Source organism: Drosophila suzukii (assembly GCF_043229965.1).
Source record: "Drosophila suzukii chromosome 2 unlocalized genomic scaffold, CBGP_Dsuzu_IsoJpt1.0 scf_2c, whole genome shotgun sequence".
Classification (NCBI taxonomy): domain Eukaryota; kingdom Metazoa; phylum Arthropoda; class Insecta; order Diptera; family Drosophilidae; genus Drosophila; species Drosophila suzukii.
In genome coordinates this window covers 34,033,078-34,055,779 of record NW_027255896.1, presented here as the reverse complement: position 1 = coordinate 34,055,779, position 22,702 = coordinate 34,033,078, and the positions used below count along the sequence as shown (strand labels likewise).

At 39.1% G+C, this 22,702-nt stretch overlaps 1 protein-coding gene across 9 annotated transcripts in view; it reads right to left on the bottom strand.

Annotated features, from left to right (window-relative positions):
* The window catches only part of LOC118879131 (uncharacterized), a 922,643-nt gene that overhangs the window by 324,016 nt on the left and 575,925 nt on the right, over nucleotides 1-22,702 (bottom strand). The gene's annotated exons all lie outside the window — the stretch shown is intronic.

The window sequence follows — 22,702 nt, the reverse complement described above, 5'->3', positions numbered from 1 at the left end:
TTGCTTGCACGTTCCCTCCGAACGGATACTAAAGGGAATCACAGCGATAAAGTTTGGCCTGATATGTCCACCAGGTACAAGTCCTTTTTGCAGGAGTGTCACTTTGTAGCGTTTTCTGGAACGGCACTTTAATTGTGGCACTTCCGGGCTTCAGTGGTCGGGTTTTTTCGTACGGATTAGGCAGGATAATTTTACCGAACCGGCAGGATTTTTTTACTGCTCGTCGCGAAGCGCGGAACTTGTATCTTTCGCGAACTTTTATATCAGGTCCCTGTTCGGGCGCCAGTTAAAAGTTTAGATAGTATTTTATTTAAAAAAAATACAAACTTTATTATTTGAGTTCAGATTTACAACTAACTTTCCTTATGCTAATAATTAATAATGTAACCTAGGTGCTGCTGCCGTTTCTGCTGCTGCTGCTGCTGCTGACGTTCTCTGCTATCGTCATTGACCATCGCTGCTGTTGTTGATGTGGTCGGTCCTAATTGGTTGCTGTCGCTGATATTGCTGCTGCCGCGGTGCAGTTGACCATGGTGCAGTTGACCATTTCTTATTCTGATTGGTCAACTTAATTTGGCAATAATTGTTGTTGCCAAATGCACTCGGCGTTGGGTTCAATCACCCAGCGTTGAAGCTTTCCCAGGTGGGGAGTGCAAGCTCAGCGCACGTGGCTGCTGAACTCAATTGGGGGCCTATTGGGCAACGTTCTGGCCAGTATAGGGTTACTGTTGGGAAATTGGTGCCTATGCTTTTCTCGCGCTTATAACCAATTTGTTTTTGTTTGGGATTTTGCGCGTGTGGCGATACTCTTACTTGAGCATTTAGCAATCTAGGTGTTAACTCACATACACGTACCCATACATTCATTTTCTACCCCCAAATGTAAATTAACCATTTAAATATTACGGTTTTGACTCCATATCTTCTACGAAAGAAGGTAGAAAAGCGTGGCAAAGGTGTCCACATTTGTATGTATCAAAGTCTTGAACTATTGTAGTTGTATTGTATTCTAGGTCCCAAGTATTTCACAACTTCTCTAGGTTGCTGAAGATTTCCAAAACTATCAAAATAATGTATATTATTATACCCGTTACTCGTAGAGTAAAAGGGTATACTAGATTCGTCGGAAAGTATGTAACAGGCAGAAGGAAGCGTTTCCGACCCCACAAAGTATATATATTCTTGATCAGGATCACTAGCCGAGTCGATCTAGCTATGTCCGTCTGTCCGTCTGTCCGTCTGTCCGTCTGTCCGTCCGTCCGTCTGTCCGTCTGTCCGTCTGTCTGTCCGTCCGGATGAACGCTGAGATCTCGGAAACTATGGGAGCTAGGCTATTGAGATTTGGCGTGCAGATTCCAGAGCTTCTTACGCAGCGCAAGTTTGTTTCAGCACAGTGCCACGCCCACTCTAACGCCCACAAACCGCCCAAAACTGTGGCTCCTACAGTTTTAATGCTAGAATAAAAATTTTAACTGAAATGTATTGTTTTCATCAATACCTATCGATTGACCCAAAAAAAAGTTTGCTACGCCCACTTTAACGCCCACAAACCGCGAAAACCTGTGACGCCCACAATTTTCATGCTAGATAAAAAACTTTAACTGAAATGTATTGGTCTTGTCGATACCTATCGATTGATCCAAAAAAAAATTGCCACGCCCACTCTAACGCCCATAACGCTTAAATCTGTATACCGCCGGTAGGTGGCGCATTTTAATCTCGCTTTGCTGCTTGCATATCTCCATTTAGCTGAGTAACGGGTATCTGATAGTCGAGGTACTCGACTATAGCGTTCTTCCTTGTTTTTATTATACCCGTTACTCGAAGAGTAAAAGGATATACTAGATTCGTCGGAAAGTATGTAACAGGCAGAAGGAAGCGTTTCCGACCCCACAAAGTATATATATTCTTGATCAGGATCACTAGCCGAGTCGATCTAGCCATGTCCGTCTGTCCGTCTGTCCGTCTGTCTGTCCGTCCGGATGAACGCTGAGATCTCGGAAACTATGGGAGCTAGGCTATTGAGATTTGGCGTGCAGATTCCTGAGCTTCTTACGCAGCGCAAGTTTGTTTCGGCACAGTGCCACGCCCACTCTAACGCCCACAAACCGCCCAAAACTGTGGCTCCTACAGTTTTGATGCTAGAATAAAAATTTTAACTGAAATGTATTGTTCTCATCAATACCTATCGATTGACCCAAAAAAAAGTTTGCCACGCCCACTTTAACGCCCACAAACCGCGAAAACCTGTGACGCCCACAATTTTCATGCTAGATAAACTGAAATGTATTGGTCTCGTCGATACCTATCGATTGATCCAAAAAAAAATTTTCCACGCCCACTCTAACGCCCATAACGCTTAAATCTGTATACCGCCGGTAGGTGGCGCATTTTAATCTCGCTTTGCTGCTTGCATATCTCCATATAGCTGAGTAACGGGTATCTGATAGTCGAGGTACTCGACTATAGCGTTCTTCCTTGTTTTTATTATATGCAACCCAATGTGTACCATTTGATCGTGAACTATCTAGGTTAACTATACCACACTCCTTACTTTTTGGTGCTTCTGGGAATAGATCTCTCATAAACACCCCTCTAAAATGTGGGATATATTTCTTAGCAAAATGTATAATGTCGATACTTTATAGTGGTCTATTGGCATAGAGTAAGAATCTATATAGAGGCGCCAATTGCTCTGCCGCTCTCTTTAGATAATGAGGCTATGATGCCACCTAGGCGAAAAATGCTTATTTCCCCTCTTTTTGACAAGTTTGATCGAACTTGTAATTCCTTCCCACCTCATTCTGCACCGCTCTTGCTCACTGTTTTGTTTTTGTTTTTAATCGAAATCCCTATTGCTGTTGCTTCGCACCTAAGTTAGCTTCAAACTTGGCCTTGAATTGGCTCTTAGCAGAGGTTGGGCAGAGGTTCAGGCAGAGCAATTGAAACCTCTATATAGATTCTTACTCTATGCTATTGGGTAGCAGAGAAATTAGTTTTTTTCGCTTCTTAATTCCTTTCCCCTTATCATAGGGCTTAAGAAAGAAACCATAACCCTTTCTATAGGGCTTGAGATATAATCCTTCTCCTACAGCAACACTTTCAATTTTCCTGTTGTGACGTTTTTTCTCCTCCATAACTTCTTTAGCCATTCTCGCATTGTTAATTGTTTTTGCAATTGCTGCACTACCACTTGCTAAACTACCAAGAGCGCTGAGGGCTGTCAAGATCGGCACGATTGGTAGAAAACCTCCAATTTTGGGTACTTAATTAGAACCCATTGATTGATGAATTGATTTACGTGCAACTTTAATTGCACTCATAATGTCTAATGGTTTTTGTTTTTTTAATGTCCTAGTAGCAAACTTAATAACAGTCGAAAGGTTTGTCTTCTTCATTTTATTCTTCAATATCTTTTTCCTTCCTTTCTTTTCCGTTTTATTCAATCCCATACCAAATTTTTTCTTGGCTTTCATTATATTTGTAACAAAGTATGCTGCTGCTTTTTCACCAAGACTGATATCTGGTGCCTTGACACGCGACCAGGCTTTGTCAATTAATATTGAGTCTGCCCTATGTCGTTCACTAAATGCCTTGTTTTGAGAATATGCAATATCGTGCTCTGATGCGATTATAAAAGCGTTTCCCCATTTTATTGATGTTTAATCATCAAAAATTTCTCATTGAATGAGGTACATTAGGTTAAAAGATGCGTTTAATAAGTCAAAAACAAAAAATTTTAGTTAGAAATATTAACGATGAAAACGAGAAAAATCTACCGCCACGACATAGTGCTCTCTTACCGAACACAATACGGGCTCAAATTGTTGGGCCTTCGAATTGTGGTAAATTGTGGTCTTAAGTCTACTAGAGAGTCCAAATGGATTAAAACTCGAAAATGTTTATATATTTTCAAGAAATTTATATCAACCTAAATATGAGTACTTGGAGAAATTAATCAAACCGATTAAAGGAATGGGACCCCAGTGAAGCCAAAAACAATTCCATTATGATATTCGATGACGTAGCTTGAGAAAAACAGGAAAACATAAGATCTTATTTTTGTATGGGTCGACATAAAAATATCGACTCTTTTTATATATTTCAAACGTATATTAATAAACCTAAACATCTGATTCGTGACAATGCCAACTTTATTATAATGTTTAAACAAGATGATTTAAATATGCGGCATATATATCGGGACCATATTAACACTGATATGAATTATGAAACATTTGTGAAAATTTGTCAATGTTGGGAGGACAAGCACGGATTCCTGTTAATTAGCAAGGATAACAAAATGGATAACGGAAGTTACAGAAAAGGATTTGATCAATTTATTATGATTTAAGGAGTAATTTCAATATAAGGCTTGGTTAGATACTTACAATCCCACAGTTTATCAAGAGATTTCAATATGTCTAGATCACTTGCATTATCCTTGAATGGAAATAGTTTCATTATAAATACAAACTTTTTTCCACCTATCGAATTGAATAGTCGATATAAGTGCGCTCTTATCGATTTTAATATGTATAATTCGATTCCAAATATTGATGAAAAAAATTACCTCTTCGTCGGGTCTGTTCTTCAGCGCGGTACTCAGATGAGCTAAGGAAATACCAGAAAAAATACCAGATTTGGCGAGTGAATTTTCGATGAACGCCGTTAGCCGCGGCCCAAAGAATAAGAAATTTAATCTTTGGCGGTGTTCGTTTAAAGGTGATGTGGAAACTAAAAATTAAAAATGGACGGAAAACCCCAAAATCGAATACAGAAGGACTCCGGACAGCACCACCACCAGCTACTTGGCAGCTTAAACGGAGCTGGAGGACCCGCTGGCTTCTATAGGGAGGAGGAAAATAGGGCGCCCGCTAAGGAACAGTTGGAGAAGCCATAGCCAGCCACTGCCAGGATGCTGGGCGACTTCCTGCAGCATCAGCAGATCAACCCCGTTCCCAATCCGGCTCCCACTTCCTCAAGGTCCAATGTGCCTATTGAGACTCGAAGTTGGACTGCGGTGGAGCGGGAAAGATGGGGAAGCATCCGTGGGACGAGAAGGATGCTTTAAACTACTAGTTTACATAAACAAAAGCATTCGTTAAACATTCCATTTATTTTTATTTTAATATCTTTGTGTACCAGCAGACTCCTCCTTTTTAAATTTAAATTTCAAACCCAACTGCTTGACAGTAAGACCATGCTACATGCATTGCGGGTGAACTTTGATAACTTCGGTCACACTACAAAGAATAAGATTTTTCGACTAGTGAAACTCTTAGCCGATCTGAGTACTAGGCTTAAGGAAAGATCGGTTGGACAACTGTTTGGTTTCCATCAAAAAGTACTAGAACCACATCCTACAAAAACCTATCGATCAGATCAGACCGTAGGTTAGGTTAGGCTAGAGCGGCTGCCAAATCATTGACACACTTAGTCCTTAAAGGTCCATTGTGGTACCGCGTGGATCTGTATCCCCTTTCTTAATAATCTGCTGCCATTATTGCAGCTTTAATGAATTTTATTATTCGTTTTAGGCTTATGTTCGCCAGTTCAGATAGACTGCTCATGAAGGGATTCCCTAAGTGGTACAGTCTAGATCTGCTCAGGGCCGGGCAGGAACAGAACAGGTGTTCCACCGTTTCCTCTTCCTCCTCGTCCCTGCAGCTTCTGCAGAAATCGTTTCGGGGCGCGCCCAATCTGCTTGCGTGTGTGCCAACCAACCAGTGGCCTGTTAACACTCGTATTACCATTCCGCACTCGGTACGGTTTAGTCTTAATAGTTCCGAAGTTCTCTTCGCGTCGATGATTGGCCATGTCTGGCGAAAGATGCGACAGTGCTTAACATGTGTCCATGCTAGGCTCGCAAGTTTCTTATATTGATTTCTAATTTTAAGCTTGCAGGTGGCCATCGGCATACCAATGTTCTCCTTGTCCGGAAGGAGAGGAACGGTAATGCCATGCCTGGCCAGCTCATCTGCAATACAATTGCCTGTAATGTTCCGGTGACCCGGGACCCAAATCAGGTAAATTTTAAACTGCAGAGCCATCTCGTGCAGAGATTTGCGGCAGTTTGATATGGTGTGGGAGTTTGTATTGGTCGAGATAATCGACCTGATAGCCGCCTGACTATCACTATAGATGTTAATCAGTTTATTCTGACAGTTTGCATCGTTCAGAAGCATCAAAGCTTCAATTATGGCAAATACTTCCGCCTGGAAGACGCTACAGTGATCCGGAAGTCTGACGGATTTCCTGATATTAAGTTGTTCGGAGTATATACCTCCTCCGACTTGATTATTTATTTTTGAGCCGTCAGTGTAGAAATTGACTGCCTCTGTAGGGCCCGGCTGGCCTTGTTCCCAGTCTTCTCTGGTTGGGAGCAATGCTTCAAAGGGGGTGTGGATGTATTCAATAGGTTTGCATAGATCTGTACTGGGTGGGATCATTGTGTCTTGCTGGAGTATCCTGGCATGACCGTATATTTGGGGTTTCCACTGCCCTAAGTCCCTCATCCGAACCGCAGCTATCTTAGCTCGTTCCATGCCGGCTAAGTCCAGACTTGGAAGGTTCAGAATAGCATTTAGCGCCTCGTTGGGGGTGGTGCGAAGGGCTCCGCTTATGCATAAGGATGCCATTCGTTGTACCTTGTTTAGGTTTGTTGTGGTTGTCTGCTTCATTAGCGCGGGCCACCATATTGACACTCCGTAGGGCAGAATATGCAACTATCGCTGTTTGTATCCAGTTGACGATTTTTGGGGACATGCCCCATTTCGTTTCGATGGCCTTTTTGCAGGAGTAGAGGGCAATTGTTGGCTTCCTCGTTCTCTCTTGGCTGTTTAGTCTCCATGTCAGACGCTTATCTAATACTAACCCCAAATACCTGGCGTTGTCACTGAAGGAGAGAGAGCAGTTATTTAATATTGGTGGGTTTAGTTGAGGAATCTTGTATCTGTTTGTAAACAGCACCAGTTCCGTTTTCGAGGGGTTTACCCCTAGACCTCTTTCTGTTGTCCAGTCAGAGAGTATTTTAAGTTTGGCGGTCATTAGATCGCATAGTGTCTGAGGAAATTTTCCTGAGAAAATAATGGCTACATCGTCCGCATTTGCCACAACCTTGCATCCACCCCCTTCCATGTAGCACAACAGCTTATTTACTGCGATGTTCCATAGCAGGGAGGAGAGTACACCACCTTGAGGGGTTCCCCTGTTCACGAACCTTGTTTGTGTTGAGATTCCTAGGGTGGAGGTTACCATTCTGCTCATCAGCAATTTATGGATTAACTCCACGATTTGGATCTCAACACCCAGGTCGGTAAGGGATTCGGTTATGGCTGTAGGGAGAACATTGTTGAAAGCGCCCTCTATGTCCAGAAATGCAGCAAGTGCGTATTTCTTGGGATTGAGTGACTTTTCGATTTGGCTGACTACCGCGTGTAGAGCTGATTCGGTGGACTTGCCTTTTGAATATGCATGCTGCGCTGGTGATAACTGTTTCGAGTCCATGACTGACCTGATGTGCAGTCCAATCAGTCGCTCAAAGCTCTTAAGGAGAAAGGATGTCAGACTTATGGGCCTAAAATCTTTCGTCATCGTGTGCGAGGCTTTGCCCGCTTTGGGTATAAAGACCATTTTTGTTTCCCTCCATGTTGATGGCAACGTTCCTATCCTAAGAATGGTAAGAAAAATTGTCTTTAGCCAGTTGATGGCAAGTTGACCTGCGTGTTGGATGTGCGCAGGTGAGAGATGATCAATTCAATGCTTAGACCTGCATGATTTTCTGGGAGACGTTCTACCGGGAGACTACCCGGAAAGTGGATGTCTAGTAGTAGGCTTAGGGACTCCTCACTAGAGTCTGTCCACGAGCCATCTGGTTTTTGAAGGTACCCCAAGGAGGGGGTTGTTTTGGAGAGGATCTTCCTAAGCCGAGCTGCATCGGCTGTTTCCTCTATGTTTGAGCAGAAGGTCTGCCAAGGTCAAGGTCAGACCGTAAACATATTAAAAATTAATACAATTCGTTTAGAATGTAATATAATCAGCGGTTCATATGTAGATAATACACCGAATCATACATTACATGAGTTTGGCATTAATGTTCCGCCTGTGTATAAAATGACACTGACAACACATAACCTAATTTATTTATCAATCAACTGTGACGAAATTAGCACAATATCAAAACGGTGATTTGGTGAATTTACGTGGTGAAAACGTTTCGATTCGCATGCACATTCGGTTAATAGAATGATTATTTATAATAAAAGACGTAGCTGAAGTCCTCAGCCAAGCATTACTAATTGTAAAGCTATAGAAAGAGGATCAACAGTAAAAAGAAGCTCACTTACTTTGAAAAATAAACTATTTTTAAAGTCGTTAGGCTTGAAGCTTCGAGTATAATATAAAAGGTGGAAAGGAAAACAATGAACGAAATGTGGGATGCGGTACTGCAGAGACACGGACCACTAGAAGCGGTCTCACCTACTGATCTAATATCTTTCCCTTTCTGTACTCGATAAACCTAAGTAACAGTCGATATTCTTAAGTTGGACTCGATACCCAGTTGCAACGTGAGTGAAAAGTGGCAACGCACCGCGGTACTCACGCGCTGCCAGAATCTCGCAAAGGACAGTACTATAGCACACGTATTTTTTGTAAAACCTAAGTTAATCAGTCGAATGTGAATAAAGCATATCATCATACTATTTAAGTCAGAGTTATCTTTTCTAAAAAGAGGACCCTGCAATTTTTGGGGGCTCAACCGAGATATAGCCTACCATTCGACAGAACTTTCACCTTGGCAAAAAACACGTGGAGTGCGTGAGCAGAGAGCTGGTGAAATTGAGCAAATCGGCTAGATATCTTCAAATTGTCATAAGCAATTTGGCTGGAGTGTGACAAAGAAGGCTGGCGCAGAAAGCAGACACAGTTGGTGGCTTTTGCAAAGGAAATAACTTGGAGAACTAGCGGACGAAGTGCTGAAAGGATTAGGAGGCAGCGGATCGTGGCTGGAGATCTAGGAGGAGTAGCAGGCAAGGGCTGGAAGCAGTGGAGATACACCGAGCAAGAGATTGGATCTGGTGTGGTCATCGGAGCGTGCGTGCAGGATTGTGCAAGCGGAAGGCCGGTGCACAGATCTTGGCAGCAGACGAAAGCATCCAGAAAGTTCCAGTTGAGTTTAGAAGTCTTCATTGTATGTGTGACGCTACAAAAGCGGGAAGCGTGGCAAAGAAATACAACGACGAACAAAAGCGACATCATTGAGCGAGTGGCTGAACTTTTGGCGGAGTGTTGCCGGAAAGTTTATTTCAAGTCGCTTGTAAAGTAGTGGGGTAACATTGAAATCAAGCAGTTCCAGAGACAGGGTGGTTAATCTATTTACAATTCGATTTTGATACTAAATTTAAGAAAACATTGTTTAATCTTAATAATCTACAGTACCAAGTTGTAAAATGGAGAAAAACGAGATCTTGGCATTGCGCGTTGAAGAGTTGCGTCGGAAGTTGTCGGAGTTGCAATTGGGTACGACTGGATTGAAAGCGGAGTTGCAAGAGAGGTTGTTAACCTACTATGGTCTAAATAACGATGGTGAGTCGGAAACGGAGGATAATAGTGAAGATGATCTATCAGTAACGTCCGCAGAAACCACTATAAATCGGCCAAACGCAGCAGGTTGGCATCAAGGACTAGGAAATGAAAGGCAGGGTAGATCATGGTTCACGTTGAAAGATGTAGAGGGCAGTGTTTCGCAGTTTTCTGGGTCGAGTTCCCCAGATATAAACCAATGGATAGGAGAGTTGGAAGCTTGTGCAGCTACAGTTGAGTGGAACCCTTTACAGTTGCTTGTGTATGCAAAACATTTGCTTAGTGGAGCAGCAAAGATGTTTGTGCGTAGCCAGAGAAATATCAAAGACTGGGCAAGTTTGAAATCGGCTTTGGTAGAGGAGTTTTGAATCAAGTTATCATCAGCAGAAGTTCATCGCAGGTTGGGAAAACGACAGCAGGATAAGGGTGAATCCTTGCACGAGTTCCTTTATGCACTTATGGAAATTGCAAAGCCCATTTGTTTGGAGGAAGAAAAATTGATCGAGTATTTCGTTGAGGGTACCCCAGATGCTAGATCAAATAAAGCAATGCTATACCAGGCCAGAAACCTCAAGGATCTAAAGCTACAAATCGACGCGTATCAAAAATCACGTGGATCATCCAAACCAGTAAACAAGTATGGTTTACAGGGTAGCAAGGCTGTGTGTTTTCGCTGCGGTCATGTGAAAGATAAATGTTTCAAATGCGATCAGCCAGGACACCGAGCAGCGCAGTGTAAAGCAGAAGTACAGGTCAAAACAGAGAGAGCAACCAATGTCGTCCAGGACGATAAAATCGTTTCACAACCATCACGAGAGTCCTTTTCTTCGAGCTTGGAATTGAAATCTGTGATGTGCAGAAATACAGAATTCAAAGGACTTGTGGACACAGGTGCTGAACTGTGTTTGGTGCGTAGGCGTGTGTTCTTGAAGCTAGGCGTTGGAGTAGGCAGTCTGATGGGTCGTCAGAGAGTTTTGACAGGTATCGGAGAAAGTCAGGTCCTAACATTCGGAAGTTTCGTTACAAAGGTTGTTATCGATGGAATCGAGATGTCGGTCGAGTTTCATGTCATACCTGATGATGATATGAAGTTTGGCGCAATCTTAGGCACAACAATCTTAAACAGCGTTGACATGATGGTAACCAAGTCTGGCACTATATTTTCGCCAAGAGTTCAAATTGTTCAGCAAAGACCAACGAAAGGATCAGACGTAAAAACAAGCCATGTGAGGAAAAGTATCATTCCTATGAACTAGAAGTACTTGCAGTTATTGGAGCCTTGGTAAAGTGGCGGGTGTACGTTCTAGGGAAGAAGTTTAAAATTGTTACGGACTGTAACGCTTTTACCATGACCATGAAGAAGAAGTAGATTCCGCTCAGAGTATCTAGATGGGCGATGTATCTACAAGATTTCGACTACGAAATAGAGCACAGGTCAGGTTCGAAGATGAGACTTGTCGACGCGTTGAGTAGGGTGTCATGTTATACGTTGACTGACATTTTGTTTCATCGTTTGCGGGAGCACAGCTCCTAGATGATTGGACAAAGGTGCTTAAAAGTGTCGTTGAGACCAAAGGATTGTTTGATTTCGGAGTTAGATGATGAACGTGACAAACTCAGGAAAGAAGAAAGGGAGAACATTCAGAGTATCCAAGCGGAAAACAAGAAAGCTTTTAATGCAAAAAGAAAGGTCGAGAAGAAGTTCCAGCTAAACGATTTAGTAGCCATTAAACGCACCCAGTATGGTACTGGGTTTAGTAGTTTAAGTAGGAAACCATGGAAGATACGAAGTTGAAAGGGTAGGAGAAGGTGATGGGCCTTATAAGACATCAACCGTCGCAGAGTACATGAAGGCATTCGGGACGAATCCTTCGTCAGGAGGGCCGATTGTGGGCCACTAGAAGCGGTCTCTTCTACTGATCTAATATCTTTCCCTTTCTGTACTCGATAAACCTAAGTAACAGTCGATATTCTTAAGTTGGACTCGATACCCAGTTGCAACGTGAGTGAAAAGTGGCAACGCACCGCGGTACTCACGCGCTGCCAGAATCTCGCAAAGGACAGTTCTATAGCACACGTATTTTTTGTAAAACCTAAGTTAATCAGTCGAATGTGAATAAAGCATATCATCATACTATTTAAGTCAGAGTTATCTTTTCTAAAAAGAGGACCCTGCAGAAATTTTAAATGTTCGAGAAAAGATTTACTCAGATGAGAGTATTTCGAAGAAAGAGTTTCATACTTATTCATCGTATAATCAAACACTTAAACCGAACGATGAAATTCGAATTACTATTCAAAATCAAGACTTGTACGTGCATCCTCACGAGAGTTACCTTCATTTTCAAGGAATTATTAGAAAAGATTCACCGAATGGACCTACAACTGATTATGTTACTTTTTGGATGAAATTAAGTACGAAATAAATGGATGTGAGATTGATAAAACACGATTTGTCGGTATGACTACAACCCAAAAAAATTATATATCTCTGGATAATCTTCAAAGTCAAAATCTATAAAATTCCGGATGGAGCAGTGGGGACGAAATTTCTACGGGACCCCATTTTAACTTTTCTGTACCATTAAAAAATTTATTGGGATTTGCTGAGGATTATAAAAAAATTTTGTTAAATTGAAAACACGAACTAATGTTGATGCTAACTAAGAATCTTGGTGATGTGTTTGAACAAACCAGAAATGAACAAACTTTTAAGTTGGAAATGAAGAATATAACCTGGAAAATTCCCCATGTAAGATGTACCATATTATTAAAAGTGGTGTAAACCTACCAATCGCATTCCGGAGTTGGGATTCATATGTTAACCCCAAATTAGGGTATGGAAGTCAACACAGCTGGAATGTGAAATTGTCGGCTAACCGCGAAAAACCAAGATTTGCCATAGTTGGATTTAGACTAAATGGAGAACTTATCACAAATAACTTATCAAACTTGAAAGTTCATTTGAATTCTGAATCATAACCATATGATAAACTGAATGTTGATTTTAGTAAGAATCAGTATGCTCACCTATATGAAATGTATACAAGATTTCAATCTAGTTACTATAATCGTGAGTCACAACCATTTTTGACCCCAATTTAAATTGAAGGCCCCTATTATTGTGGTTGATCTTTCATATCAAAACGAATCACTGAAAACTGGTCTTATTGGTGTGAGAATTTCAATAGAGCTGAAGACACCAAGCCATGAAAATACCCAAGCTTACTGTCTCCTCATACATGACCATTTAGTTGAATATAACCCATCAAACGGACTAGTACAATGACTTATTTAACATTAGAAAAATGTTGAAAGATACTGTTTCGATTGATGTTCAAGGTTTCTTTGGTAATAATAATTTTATTCTAAAGGAAATTGGAACTGTATTCGAAAAAGATCCAAACTTGAATAAGAGTTATACCCGTTACTCGTAGAGTAAAAGGGTATACTAGATTCGTCGGAAAGTATGTAACAGGCAGAAGGAAGCGTTTCCGACCCCACAAAGTATATATATTCTTGATCAGGATCACTAGCCGAGTCGATCTAGCCATGTCCGTCTGTCCGTATGAACGCTGAGATCTCGGAAACTATACAAACTACAATACTGGGCTTAGGCATGCAGATTCCTGAGATTCCTGCGCAGCGCAAGTTTGATTCAACAGAGTGCCACGCCCACTCTAACGCCCACAAACCGCCCAAAACTGTGGCTCCTACAGTTTTGATGCTAGAATTAAAATTTTAACTGAAATGTATTGTTCTCATCAATACCTATCGATTGACCTAAAAAAAAAGTTTGCCACGCCCACTTTAACGCCCACTAACCGCGAAAACCTTTGACGCCCACAATTTTCATGCTAGATAAAAAATTTTAACTGAACTGACCAATACAGGTCTCGTCAATACCTATCGATTGATCCAAAACAAAATTTGCCACGCCCACTCTAACGCCCATATCGCTTAAATCTGTATACCGCCGGTATGCTGCTTGCATACCTCTTTTTAGCTGAGTAACGGGTATCTGATAGTCGAGGTACTCGACTATAGCGTTCTTCCTTGTTTTTTAATAAAACCACCATATGATTTTACTTTGCTAATTAAAAAATCTCGAAAGACTGCAATTTTGTTAACCAATACACATCACAACATTTTTTGGAACGATGGAGAAAACCGTTTTTCACAAACTCGAAAGTATCTAAGGACAATTACAGGCGAAGAACAAATTATTTGTAAAGGTGTGGAAAATAAAAGATTTCTACAGACGATTTTTGGGAGTCGTCAGCTCATTAATATCGAGGAAATGGGCTGTCCGTCATTAAACAGATTTAAATGCATACATTAATAATGCATACATTATTTTGACATTTTTTAAAAGTAGCTCCAAATCAATAAACTAATTAACATACATCATTTTAAAGTTGAGACTAGATGTGTAAAGACCTACAAGAAAATAAAAATAACAAAATAAAATTTCATAAGAAAATTTACCGATTTATGGAACATTTTAAGGGAAGATAATTGGTCAGCATTTTCAATACCTTCTTAACACAAAAACTATGTTCATGAATCGAGGTGGACATGATCTCAAAACTACGAATTATGGTGAACACTTTACATTTTGTAATCCAGAAATGACGTCGGAAACATGCGCCTGCTTCTTCTATGCAAATCGCCGTAATCAAAGCAGAAAATTTATTTCTATAAATAACAAAAAAGTTCGCAATACCAAAATAAATGAATTAATGTATTATTATGCTTTAAATAAACTTCTGACTTTTTAATTCGAGTTAAAATTACAGGTACGGAGAATGGAAAATATTTCCTTGACTGAGATATGTCGGCTATTTGCGAGTTGTTGCGGGCTCGTGATTTCAACCCCTATTATGGGAACGTATTAGAGCTCGAGTAACTTTTGCTTGAGTCCCTTTTATGACATGTTTATCACCCATTTGGGGAAAGGAGAGAATCTTAGACAATTTACCGGTTAAAAGTTCTGGGGCGGAAACAAAAATGTGTATTTGAAAATATTCCACATCTGAGAATCATTAACTTGATTTATTTTATTGGCGTTCTTTTGATTTCTAAATTAGTTCTACAATCATAGGAAACATTATTCCCCAACATGATCGGACATGTTCTTCTAAGATAACCATCTTTGAATACTTTAGGTGTGCGACATTTCAAACGTGCACAGCAACACCTGTGATAATGAGGCAAAAGGGTACGTGATCACACCTTTCTCCAACATGATCGGGTATGTTCCTCTAAGATAACAACCTTTGGATACTATGGTTGTGCGACCTTTCTCACGTGCACCTTTCTCACCTGACTATTAATTGCACATAATGAGGGGTAGGATACATGATCAATATTGTCACATGTGGATGTGGGGGCGATGGGGGCAATCTCCTCTGAGATATCAGCCTTTGGATATTATGGGTGTGCGACCTTTCTCAAGTGCACCTTTCTCACCTGACTATTTATTGCACATTTAATAAATTAATGTCAATTAATTTTACTCTTTATAGACACGATCGCGACATTTTATGACTTCAAATCCCATTAAAATCAGTTAATTTATCGGATTATGCTAATTTTCCCAGAACCAGCATACGTTAATGAGTGGGTGGTGGGGTCCATTAATATGCTAATTGTCCCAGAATTTCGCGTTTCCACACTACTAGCTCCATTAATGTAAGGTTATTATAAGCCCCCTTGGTCCTCTCGTAGACTTTTTTCCTGAAACACTGTAAATACTGTTTTTGCCAAAAAAATAGAGATCAGACCATCCATTAAAAAGTTATAAGCAAATAAAGCAAATTTCCCCCTTGCCATAAGCTCCATTAAGGTTATTAAAAGCCCCCTTCGTAGAATTTTTCCCTGAAATACTCTAAATACTCTGCAGGCCAAAAAAATCGAAATCGAAGTACGATAACCTTTATAATGAGTCTAATACTGCGTACTTATTAGCCAAATTGTTTCAATCCATTTACTCGTTTATTAGCTAGGATGCTACCTTATTTCTCAGTCCAACTGTATTTTAAGTCCCCTATTTAGCGGGGATGATGATTTTCAGAATCTTTAAACAGTCATATGTCTCACTTCTCAGTTACGTTTTTTGTTCCAAGTTGTTTTGCATGTGCCAACCCGATGTAAACACTTCTGGGTCTCACCGCAGGACAAGGGGATAATGAGGACTTGTCGCTGGTACGGGTACCCTTTAATGACAAAACGATGATCTCATCGCGATACCGTAACGAGAGTTACTACTACTAGAGAACTACACAGAGGGTAAGCTGACGAAGGCTAGCTGCTAGTTGAGATTGTGTAGTATTACGAGCCCCTGGAGGTAGGAAGTATAACCGCGGATCTGTAAGCTGCATTGATAACTGATTTATTCATAAATAGATGTATGATTCACTACTAGTAGTAGCCAGTTACGTGGATAACAGGGAAGTTCATGGTAATGAATAGAGAAATGAGTTGCACTCTAAAGGAGGTCAGTAAATTTTGAGTATTAAAAAACGTTTGCATAGTGTGCTTATGGCATTGCTCCCAATATGACTACTAATTGATTTGTTAGGCTCTGGTCATGATTAGTAACAATGCCAACAAACAGATGCTTTGTGTAAATTATTGTCAAAACTTTTCCAGATATCCCTTCTCTGTTCTTATTTTTCTGAAATATGAAAGGTATCTTTTATCACTCCACTTTTTAAAAAGGGGATCAAATCTGACATTAGTAACTAGCGCGGTATTGCAGTTCATTATGGCTCAATAATGTTTCCAGCTCAGCATGGCATAATGAAACGTCTGCAATTCTTTTAAAATTTACTTCAGTAATTAAAAGCAAGTTTAAAGATAATACTCAATATTATACTTATACTCAAAATTATTGTCTGGTGTTCCCCAAGGGACCCACCCGTGACCTCTTCTGTTTGAAATATTCATAAATGACTTGCCTAAGGTAGTTCTTTCTTCTCACTTTAAGACGTATGCTGATGATGTGAACATTTTATGTATTTTATGTATATTGCCTTAATATTTCTGTAATTAGTTATTAGTTTTCTAAAATAGGACAGCTCTTTACATACAATGCTCACAAGGGAAAAACCTGCAAGGGTATAGAAACTTTGGCTTGCAGAAATTCACTCCTTTCTTATTTGTTTATTGTACATTCTAGCCGAAAGTTAAAATCTTTGGGTACAGGGAGAAATAGGTCATAGTTGCTAAGATTTTCGGCCGGAAAAAATTGATATTACAGGCTTAGGAAGAGATAAAGATTGACAATTTAGGTTAGGTGGTTTTAAAAAGTTAAGGGTTCACCGGAGATTTTTGATTTGAGATACAAGGTCTGTGGGCTTGAAGTGCGTTGTAAGATCGATACGGCGTCTTTGGTGCAGAATCGGCATTGGTTGTTTGTTGGTTGAGAGAATCGGTACTCGGAGGTCAATCTTTTGTGTCCTAGGCGAAGACAGATGATTTTAGTTAGTTCTTTTCTTGGAAAGCAGCAATCTTAAGTGTGGTCTTTGATGTTTATCTTCTCTGGATTTATGGCTATGTACCAGGGGGGTTCTTTTTGATTAAGTCTTGTATTATTTTTAAGTGGGTTTGGTTTTATGAATTTATTGATTTCCGTTTTTACTGATTTAACACATTTCCTTCTAGGGCAAAACTAATATTAAGTTACAAACTAATTTTGTTATTCTCAAATTGAAATTTTATTCCTATGTTTAAACAAATATAATTGATTTAACAAATAGATTTACGGCCTTCCCTCTCACCTTCACTACATCTATTCCAAGTAATATAAAAGTCCCTAAAAACAGCAAGTATATACTGCAGCAAAAACGGCTTGACATAATAATATAAAATTCGGAAATAATTCGAAGGTGCTTGCTAAGTACAAATTGGTACACTTGGCGACCCCAAACTGTCCCAACATTACATTTGTTCTGCTTCGATTTTTTCCTTTTGCCCTTTCCATAGTGACGTCACGGCCTCCAGAACTTGCTGTCTCGGTCTCTAACAAATGGAAATAGCCAATCCGTTTAATGTGACCCCATACTACCAAAATACCCCATGTACTATTAGAAGGGTAATTCTTTTTTTTAACCATTTTACGATACTCGTAATGGTTGCCTTATATTTAAATGCATGTATTTATCGAAAAATTTAAAAAGGCGTTTAATTAAACATTGAACATCAAAACTAATTTCAAATTGCAAACTAGTTTTATTATTCTGAAATTTGTATTGCATTCCTATGTCTAAACAGTTGTAAATGTCTTAACAAATAGATTCACGGCATTCCCTCCCATCTTCCCTACATCTATACTAAGTAATAAAAGAAGTCTCTACAAAACGGCAAGTAGCCCCTGCAGCAAAAACGGGTTGACGTAAAAATCTAAGAAAAAACAAAAACTCGAATAAAACTGCCACAAAATTCCACTATATTTTATACCCTTGCAGAGGGTATTATGATTTCAGTCAAAAGTTTGCAACGCAGGGAAGGAGACGTTTCCGACCCCATAAATTATATATATATATATTCTTGATCAGCATCACTAGACGAGTCGATCTAGCCATGTCCGTCTGTCCGTCCGTTGCTACGCAAACTAGTCTCTCAGTTCTGAAGCTATCAGGCTGAAACTATATCTTAAAGCTCCCATAGGAATAATCCGAAAAAAAAAATTTTTTAATTTTATATATTTGGTGTTTTGTTAACATATAACCTCCTACGCTTGGAAATAACATTTCTTAATACGTTTTGAATTTCGAATTAAATTTGATCAAAATAGGACGACTGTATCATAAAGCTGTCATAGGAGCGATCGGAAAATTGTTGGGAAAATAGTATGTAACAAATCATAGCTTTACTCGTAGAGTAAAAGGGTATAATAGATTCGTCGGAAAGTATGTAACAGGCAGAAGGAAGAGTTTCCGACCCCATAAAGTATATATATTCTTGATCAGGATCACTAGCCGAGTCGATCTAGCCAAGTCCGTCTGTCCGTCTGTCTGTCCGTCTGGATGAACGCTAAGATCATTGGAAACTATGAGAGCTAGGCTACTGAGATTTGGCGTGCAGATTCCTGAGCTTCTTACGCAGCGCAAGTTTGTTTCAGTAGAGTGCCACGCCCACTCTAACGCCCACAAACCGCCCAAAACTGTGGGTCCTACAGTTTTGATGCTAGAATAAAAATTTTAACTGAAATATATTGTTCCCATCAAAACCTATCGATTGACCCAAAAAAGTTTGCCACGCCTACTTTAACGCCCACAAACCGCGAAAACCTGTGAAACTGAAAACTGAAAACTTTAACTGAAATGAATTGGTCTCGTCAATACATATCGATTGATCCAAAACAAAATTTGCCACGCCCACTTTAACGCCCATAACGCTTAAATCTGTAGACCGCCGGTAGATGGCGCATTTTAATCTCGCTTTGCTGCTTGCATATCTCCATTTAGCTGAGCTACGGGTATCTGATAGTCGAGGTACTCGACTATAGCGTTCTTCCTTGTTTGACCTATTTACTTATACTGTTGGGAATAACATTTTGTGTATTTTTAAGATGTAATATGTAACAAAACATAGCTTTGGTATTTTTTGACCTATTATCTATTACTATTGGGAATAACATTTTGTTTTTTAAGAATTTCAAATTAAATTTAATACAAATTGGACGTCTCCAACATATAGCTGTCAAAGAAACGGTCAGAGAAATAATTAAATAATTATTACACCCTTGCAATTATTATTCCCTTGAAGAGGCTATTATGATTTCAGTCAGAAGTTTGCAACGCAGTGATTAGCATCACTAGACGAGTCCATCTAGCCATGTCCGTCCGTCCGTCCGTTTCTACGCAAACTAGTCTCTCAGTTTTAAAGCTATCAGGCTGAAACTTTCCTAAGTCTTTTTCCGGATCGGACAACTATATCTTATAGCTCGCATAGAAATAAAAAAAAAAACTAAAAATATAATATTTTTTATGTTTTTTAACATATAACCTCCTACGCTTGGAAATAACATTTTTTAATTTGTTCTGAAATTCTAATTTAATTTAATCAAAATCAGAGGACTATATCATATAGCTGCCATAGAAACGATCGGAAAATTGGTGGGAAAATAATATGAAACAAATCATAGCTTCGGTGTTTTTTGACATTTTATCTTATACTTTTGGGAAGATTATTTTTTTTTTTAATTGTATGGTTATAACTGCAAGGGTATACAAAATTAGGCTTGCCGAAGTTTACTTCCTTTCATTTTTTATTTTTTCTTTTGCCATTTCTCTGTTATTAATTTTGCGTGGTTATATGTAATATTTCTTATAATATATTATTATTTTAGAATAGAATTTCTTTGTTTAACCACTTTACAATACTGGTAATGGTTGCATTTTATTTAAATACATGAACTCAACCCAAAATTTAAAAAAGTTTTAATTGAACATTGAATTGAACAAAAATGTGAGAATCTATTCCAGGTGGAAAAGAAATGAAGATAAGAATACTGAAAACAATATATCCGTGCTTGTTTGTGTATATATGCATTTTTAATAAAAATGATTCGTATAAATACAAAATCTGCACAACTGAGTAAAATACAGTAAAGTTCTAAAAGTGTACCATTTTTTGGATTCTTTCAATTGATTAAGATGTTCTTGTCCACGGTCTTATTAACTTTTAATAAAGACAATTAAACTCAGTCTTGAACTTGGTGATCGCCAAAGCACACGAATTTTTTTTACACCTGAAGACGCCTTTCTTGGTTCTTTGGAAGCATAAGCTCCATTAACGTAAGGTTATTATAAGACCCTTGGTCCTCTCGTAGACCTTTTTCCTGAAACACTGTAAATACTGTTTTTGCCAAAAAAAATGGAGATCAGACCATGCATTAAAAAGTTATAAGCAAATAAAGCAAATTTCCCCCTTGTCATAAGCTCCATTAAGATTATTAAAAGCCCCCTTCGAAGAATTTTTTCCTGATATACTCTAAATACTCTTCAGGCCAAAAAATTCTAAATCGAAATACGATAACCTTTATAATGAGTCTAATACTGCGTTCTTATTAGCCAAATTGTTTCAATCCATTTACTCGTTTATTAGCTAGGATGCTACCTTATTTCTCACTCCAACTGTATTTTAAGTCCCCTATTTATATGTCTCACTTCTCAGTAACTTTTTTTGTACCAAGTTGTTCTGCTTGTGCCAACCCGATGTAAACACCTCTGGGTTTCACCGCAGGACCAGGGGATAATGAGGACTTGTCGCTGGTACGGGTACCCTTTAATGACAAAACGATGATCTCATCGCGATAACGTAACGAGAGTTACTACTACTAGAGAACTACACAGAGTGTAAGCTGACGAAGGTTAGCTGCTAGTTGAGATTGTGTAGTAGTACGAGCCCCTGGAGGTAGGAAGTATAATCGCGGATCTGTAAGCTGCATTGATAACTGATTTATTCATAAATAGATACGTGATTCACTACTAGTAGTAGCCAGTTACGTGGATAACAGGGAAGTTCATAGTATAGATCAAAGAAATGAGTTGCACTTTAAAGGAGGTCAGTAAATTTTGAGTATTTAAAACGTTTGCATAGTATGCTTGTGGTATTGCTCCCAATATGGCCAACGAACAGATGCTTTGTGTAAATTATTGTCAAAACTTTTCCAGATGTCCCTTTTTTGTTCTTATTCTTCTGAAATATGAAAGGTATCTTTTATCACTCCACTTTTAAACAAGGAATAACGCTATAGTCGAGTACTTCGACACTGTCATAAGAAGTCACGTTTGAAAGTTATTTGGCAACAAAAATGATCACTTTTACGAGTTCAGAACAACTAACGCGGCCTGAGAATCTTGTTCACTCAACTATAATAATGATGGACGTTGATGCACTACGAGCAGTACAAACAAGTGGCCCAACGACACCAAGCACGTGCTTGTTACGCGCGGGGCCCGTTTATCAATTTGGGCAAAAAATACGAGTTCGCGAGGAAGATACAAAAAACAAATAGAGACGGGACACAAATGAAAATAAAAGAAGCATCTAAGAATGAAGCAAATGAGTTAAAATATTAGTTTTTAATACCGGGATAGATGTTGAAGTGCAAATTAAATGATAAAGGTTGTTATAATTATTACATAGAACGCGAAAGGGCTCGTGCAGACAAAAATTAGATGTACATCGTGGCAAATTTAGGGGATAATAATTTCGTGTTAGTCTAACAGGAACATTGAAAGTTAGGCGGTTTACAAGTTCTACAGAATCAATATCACCTTTTATAAGATTTTGCATAAAAATAGTACCAAGCATTGTTCTACGATTTGCAAGGGTAGGTAAATTAAGCAACAGTAATCTACTCTGATAGGAAGGTAGCCTTATGTTTTGATCCCAGTTCAAACTACGAAGGGCAAAAAGAAGAAACTTTTTTTGTACCGACTTAATACGGTCAATATGCACTTGATATTGTGGACTCCAAACCGAAAAACAATATTCCAAAATAGGACGGACAAGGGAGGTAAATAATAATTTGGTTGTATAAGGGTCATCAAATTCTTTTGACCAACGCTTTATAAACCCAAGAACACTCATGGCCTTGCTGACAGTGGACATTATGTGGCAGTCAAATTTAAGTTTTGGGTCCAGAAGAACGCCTAAGTCATTAACTGAATATATACGGTCAAGTGGCGTATTTTGAAGAGAGTAACTAAAAAAAATAGGAGTACCCCTATGAAAAGTCATAACGTTGCATTTAAGGCAGTTCAAATTTAAAAGGTTATACTCACACCATCCCTGAAAACAATCAATATCTGACTGTAAGTTGAAACCCGACGCTATATCATTATGTGATAAACAAAGCTTAACATCATCAGCATACATTAGTACACAAGAATGTGTTATGATAGAGGGAAGATCGTTAATAAACAAAGTAAACAGCAAAGGGCCCAAATGACTACCCTGAGGCACAATTTAGAAATACCTCTGTAATTCGCTTTCGAATTCGCACCCTTTTTGTGAAGTGGAATGATAAAAGAGTCCTTCCAGATAGTAGGAAAAACTGACGATGAAATAGACAAATTAAAAAGTTTAAGAATCGGTTTAC